The sequence below is a fragment of the Anneissia japonica genome, unplaced genomic scaffold (assembly GCF_011630105.1).
Source record: "Anneissia japonica isolate Jap-2015-1 unplaced genomic scaffold, ASM1163010v1 scaffold287778_len1315358_cov176, whole genome shotgun sequence".
NCBI classification, from domain to species: Eukaryota; Metazoa; Echinodermata; class Crinoidea; order Comatulida; family Comatulidae; genus Anneissia; species Anneissia japonica.
The window spans coordinates 52,173-59,376 of NW_022702824.1; positions in this window are offsets into that span (position 1 = coordinate 52,173).

Genomic DNA, 7,204 nt, shown 5'->3' on the forward strand with positions numbered 1-7,204 from the left:
ACTTGTTGCATATGGCTATAATATTAACATTTAGTTAAAATTCAAGACCTAAATTAAGAACAAATATCACGTAACGTGCTCGAGACCATTGCCTAGGGTGAAGGATTACAGATGACCAATATTAATCGAAATGCATATACCCCCTTTAAAAACACATGAATAACGCTTACTTGCGACTTTGTGTGTACATGCCAATAGCCTGACATGTGTAAATTGTAACCTCTATGATTGATGGAGATGTAGGTAGGCCTAATGAATTTTTAACTGAGAGCAAAAGGGTTTTTAATGCCCATCTGTCCCTGTAAATGCATCTGTGCAGATCATTGTACAGAGAGTAAACTAATATAGCGCAGAAGGCAAATTAACACAAGGAATCGATATTGCTTCAAATAAAATAATGTATGTATCTATTTACGAGACTATTTGGGTTTTGATTGCTTCCTCGTTCAAATACGACGTTGCTATGTATTGATCAGCTTACCAAGGTAGTTTTCTTCGCGTGAAAACAAACTTCAGCTTTCCGTCTACTTAAGCAGGCCGTCGGCCAATGAATGCAATACCGCTCTGCGTGAGCGCTTGACGATGAGATGCAATCTGCTAATTGTCGGCGGCAAGCTTAACTGATCGTCGTAAAATGGTCCGTCGCGCACGAATCGTCGCGTTGCGGGTCTCTATGAAATGGCTAGCCAGTACCTCGGCCAATGCGTAGTATGCATCCGGCTTTTCATATGTAAACGTTTCAGCTTATACTCTGCTTAAACTTTACGTTATTTTCAGTCTAAACTGGGGAAATTTTCAAACTTCTTGAACAAGAGTTTGGTGTCAGCTTAAAGCCTTGACTTCTGCTATACAGAAAACAGACAAATTAATGCAAATCTCCAAAATTACCACCACCACTACCTTACTGTGAACTTGTTACAAAATAATTAAATGCATATAACACATTTGCAACTGTTTATTTTCTCATTTGATCTCGCTGGAAACATTCTCCTGACACGGGTAAAACTACTATAAGAAATTAAATGGTTTTACTTTAAGTCTGATAATTGATGTGCATTAATACGTACGCTGTTCATCTACGCCCATGAGATGTATTAATGGCGAACAGTTCTTCGCCGCGTACATGTTTCCAACCAAGCAAATGCGAATCTAATTACGTTCAAACAATTTTAAAAACATAAATCACATATAGTTGATCGCAAGGTTTTGCACTCATTTTCTTGAATTGCTTGGACGGATGTTGACGTCTTAATAACTGTTAACGTTTATCCATTCATCGATCGTTATTATGAAAAAATAGAGTAGATAAAAAAGATATGTTCGTTTTCCTTTGGTGCTCTACATTCAGTTTAACACAACATGAGCTACAATTTACCTTGTTTAGTTAATAATGTACTCTCTGTTAGGCGAGCTTTTATTTGTACCCTGTTTCGCGAACCCACCGTTGTGCCTCGACTCTCTGTAGTCGGGTAGGTAATAAAGTTTTTCATGCTGCGATAGCATTTGCCATGAATAATATTCTTGAATAGGCCTAAAAAGTACCTCAGCCGGTGACGACTCCACTGAAGCAATATGCACGTCGTGAAGGTACCGTACTTTGACCAGGGCCCCTCCACTGAAGCAATATGCACGTCGTGAAGGTACCGTACTTTGACCAGGGCCCGGAGCAGGGAGGGGGTTGTTATGCCTCGACTATATCTCTGTAGTCGAGTATTTAATAAAGTTGAGAATAACCCTTAACGGTACTGATTGCTCAACCAAACTTGGTCTAGGAAACAGGCTGGTGGTAATAGGCCTGGTTGGTATGGTACATCAATGCCAGTACGTAATAATAATATTTGTATGTCATGATGTTCATTATCCTCGGCAGTAACTACAAACATCCTATGATTTAATTTTGGGTTTAAAATAACTGTAAAATAATACTCTTGTAACGAATGGGAAGATTCGTTTCTTAACTTTTTATTCTGCGAAAGCATTTGTCAGGAACAATATTCTTGACTAAGGCCTATGCCTAAAAAGTACTTCAGCCGGCGACGACTCCACTTCACTGGAGCAATATGCACTCGTGAAGGTACCGTACCTTTTCCTTGAAAAACTTCCAGGCTTTATTCCCACTATTCATTGGAAGTGTTTGAAAATTTAATTTTGGAACACTTCTAAGTGATTTACCAAATTATAACTCGCATTCCAACCAACATTTGCAACATCTATGATGTGACTTACATCAACAACACGCAGCCATAATCAATGCACTGTCGTCTCGCGAATCGCGATATCGATAGATTTAAACAAACCCTAATACCCACTATAAGTCACGTGACCCGAGCCGCCGATTCGGTCTACTAAAGAACGGCGAACTTACGGAATTTAAATATTTTGTTTATGTTATTCCACTTGATGATAACTTTTCGACATATATTTTAGGTATACACAATAATCACGTAAGAACATGGGGCCGTCACATGATAGTAAAATTCATACCAATACACTAGATTTGTTTTGAAGTAGTAACATAATAATATTAGAGCATAATGTTGTTGACAACCGAAACAAATTGGTATCGGTTTACCGGGTGTTCAGACACGAGGCCATTATGTGAGAAAAAAGTAATTAGTCAACTTTGCGAGCTGGACCATACCTTGAGCGCTTGAAACTTGTGTATAAAACACTATATTAATCAAATTATATTACAGTAAAATGTATTCTTATGTTGATTTTCTGACCCCCATGAAGAACTACAAATTCTCCAACGACGAATGAGTGGGATTTTAACAGCTGTCTTAATATTCATTAGAACACCCTCAGTTTATTTCAATCTCATAACATGCTGATTTCTGAACGGTTATTGGAAAACAAACCTATCTCATACTAAACAAGCCGGGAGGTGTACGCCTTCGCAACTTTACATCTTCGTAATAGGGAATGGTCTTATGTCGAAACAATATACGTTTGCTTACCATGGCTTCAGAATGTCGCTGCACTCTTATTTTCTAGAGTTGGTTTCTTATTGAACACACTGTGTGATGAAGCAAAATACTCTCAACACAACTTTGTTTATGCTCATCTTTCATCTTATCCCAAAGGGTATATATTTTAACTATCCCACCAATAAGTATTATTGCTTTATCACCATTATTCACGCCTAATATAATATCATTATCATTCACGCAGTTATGTCGCTGTTTCTATTTTCATGTAGGCCCTATCCTATATTTCATTATGTAAGTGGCAGATTTCCCTTTATTTAATAAATAAGATTTAATAAAAATGTTAATAGCTAAAATATATATATATATATATATGATAAGTATAAATATGACATATATGATATATATATTTATGTATATGATGTGTACTATATATATATATTATATATATACATATCATTATTATTATTATTAAGAATTAGGCTATGATTGTAGGCTCATCTGTCATAATATTTACTGCTCTAAATGTTTTTTTTTGTATGTCTGTAAGAAGAAATTGGGCCTAATTAAGTCAAACATAATTGATTAAACATTTTTATTTGAGAGATTTACACACAAAAAAATCTGCTGCTTCTCTACAGTCAACTTTTTTTCCTTAAATTTTACAGCACAATCCATCAAATAGTACTATTGCTATCGCTGAACACATAATTTAATGTAAACTAGAATGTTTTAATATAAACGAATCTTTTCACATGACAAAGTCGTGTCACTCATCCAATTTGTGATATATTAGGCGTTTAATGTATTGGGGTTTAAAAAAATAACTAAAATGTATTACCTACCGGTACATCTTCAGCTTTGTTCTTCTTTTTTTTTACCACGAGTTCCGATTGAAACAGACCGCAATGACATGTGGTGGTACGTACGCCTATTCTTATAAACTCAAGTATTCCCACTTCTCACTTCTGAAAGCTTAATATATGTCCGGCATTTGTAGTAAATAGTATGGATTTAATAACATTAAGTTTCATGATGTCAACTTTAATTTAAAGCATACTACTTTACCTTTTATTCACTTAGTAGGCTCTTTTAGTCTCTCTCCGACAACGTCAGATGCTCATTATTATCTTCTATTAATCATTTTAATCACTATCTCATGAAAACATTGATACAAAATATATACCTTTAAATACGCATGTACTGCTTATTCTTCTTTTTTTCAGTTTCCTTGTGTTAGTTGATTTAATAAACTATCTATTATCTAAGTTATTTAAGGATGCTGTCAGGAGATACATTTCATAGCAACAATCTGAAATTTAATTCAATGATTGCGAATTGTTGCTATGTTGGTACCATATTTTGTCCTGTTTTATATTCGTCTAATCGGCTAGTCAAGATATTTTTTGAAACATTACGATACACATTTTGATTTATTATACTCAAATCTTACATACATAAATATAAGTATATACTGGCGTATACTATAATACAAATAATGTACTTAATCTAAATTAATAACATTTGAGTTAAACAGTTCATATATGTAAATAAATAAAGTAATTAATATATTAAAATTTCAATAAAATAATACAGAAGTGTAGGCCTAAGCAGTTTGATCATATTCTGAAATTGAAAATATAAAATTTTACAAAAAGTGTAAGAAAACTGCAAGAGATTATTAGATATTATACGTGTAGGCTACTTATACTTGTATACTCTGGGATCAACTAACTTAACACTTAAGATTTGGGAGAATGTTGAAAAAGGGTCAGTGACAAAAATATGTTTTGATTTCATCAGAATACCTTTCTAGGGACAGGGAAAAAATAAATTGCTGAGCGATTTAGGCAGTTAGTCCTTGCATACAAATTCTTAAAACGTAAGGTATCTTGGTGAAATGAGTTTGATGCTTATAGTTTCACGAATACTTTTACAGTTGACAGAACCTATTAGTGCTTTACATTAAACTCATATTGAAAGAAATGTTCTTCCAGCAGAAAGACGAAGTCAATTAAATTTGAATCTATTTGAATATAATCCATCTCTCCATCTCATCTATTTCTTCTTGGTAGACCATGATTCTTGGTATAACGCACAGTGGTGCAAAATCAGTAAACAAAAAACAAAACACTACAGAAAACACTTTCACAGCCGTTGAAATAACAAACCACTGAAGAGCAAATACTTAATAAAGCTGAGTACAGAGATGGCAAACTAAAACATTGACTTGTTGCAGTTTAGCTGTGAAGTGACCAGATGCTAAGCCCACAGGCACAGTTTAGTCTCCTTGATGAAGAGACACTGCTAAATCTTACAGTTGAATACTGTGATAGACGGAGCATTTACATATTGAAGTCTGTACTGGGATGATAGATGAAAAGTTTATTTTTCTGTAAACTTCTGTCGTGGTTGCTATTGCATATTGGTGTTTATGCTTTTTCAGGGTTTGAATGGTGAAAGTAGCAGTACCTGTGTAATGGTTTTATTATTTGAGTGGGAATTTTTTTGTATTTGGGAGGATGAAGGAAGAAGGCTGTGAGTGTCATTTAAACTTAACAAATGACCAATCACCACAGGGCCAAATATACGGCATTGTCCCTTAAACGCAACTGTATTGCACAAACGCACGTATTTGCGTATGTTCAAGCTGACATTTTGTGAGACCATAACAACGATATCCCAGGGGTGGGTGAGTCTCAGCGGAAACGTGCATTATCTTCCCACTAATTAATAATATGGAAGTGACTCATGTGTAGTAATCCTAATTACTCAGAGTTAAAAGATCTGTAAAGCACAAGACATCCGCAATTCAGATAAAAGACATGAGTTGTCGCATCTTAAGATAAATCATGTATATATTCTGAAAAGACGCGATGACAAAACACACTTGTGGTGCACCTGTATTATTTGATAATATAATTGAATATGCATTTACTTAATAACTTTCTTTTAAAGTATATTTCTGTAAAAAAAATAATTCACCTAGAGCGTTAGGTGCAGATTGATGTAAATTGTTTGAAGTTCAATATTAATATTTATGAATGGTGTTGAATTCTATTAAAACAAAAAATGTTCTGGGATAATTATGCGAAGTGTAGTAACAGAATTATTCAACACTATTCGAGTTATATTGAAGTTGGGGCTAATCATCAAATATACATGTTTTCATGAATATGTTATGGTGATCTGGGTTTTACAGTAGCTTGAAGAAACTGTAAATACCAAACCCTTTTTTCTCATCATTCGTGATGTGTATAATTGATATCGCTATGGGTAGAGATTAGATGTAAGCCGTGTGCCATTATCTATATCTGGGTCAGAAGAACGCATGGACATTGTGTCAGTAATTCCGGATGAGTTGAAGGAAATGGATAGGCATCTGTTTAACAGCGTTTTTTTTTTCATTATGTGTGAAAGTTCGTGCGCCGTACATTTAGGATAAATGACGTTTGATTAGTGATGCTATCTTTGATAATAGTGATATGTATATATAGGTTTCCTCTTCTAACTGCTGAAGGTAAGACTTTAAAATTGATGGACTAACGGTATAAATTTGACAACTGGAGATTAGGTTATGTTGTGTTTGTGTCCTTACGCTTTTGTTGAACAAATTTGGATTACAATTAGAAAGGATTAACTAAGCGTATATCAGTATATGGACGTGTAGAAATATACTTACGTCATTATTTTATGTAGTCAAGCAACTTAGCAACATGATGAGGACGTTAATGCAAAAACCAATGCATGTTTCTCACAAGATATCACTACAACATTTCCAATGTTTAGCCATGGTTTTTAGCAAATGGCATGCCAAGTAAAGCCACAATTTTCTGAGGTGATTATAATTTTAACTAAAATTGCAATATTGGTGTTTGGATGTGACTTAAAGAACACTATTAACACCATTTTTTATGAGTATATTGAACATTGGAAAATCAATTTCATGTAAACCTTTTACGAAACAATAAATGGAAACTTGAACTTGAAGAATATCATTTAGTACTTATAGTTTGTTTGTATGATTTATCTGAAATAAGTCATTACACATTTTTGTTGTAAAAATAAAAGATTACTAAAATCATACACTATCACTATAATTGTTAATTAGCAATATGCTATAAATGTTACAATGTTTGTCATCTTAATGTAGGGTGTGATCATTAAGTTCTCCGAAACATACGCTAATGTGTTAACAGTACATCAATAATGTATTTTAATATTAAGAAACCGTAAAGAGGTTAATACAATGTCTTACTCTTAAAAAATTAAAA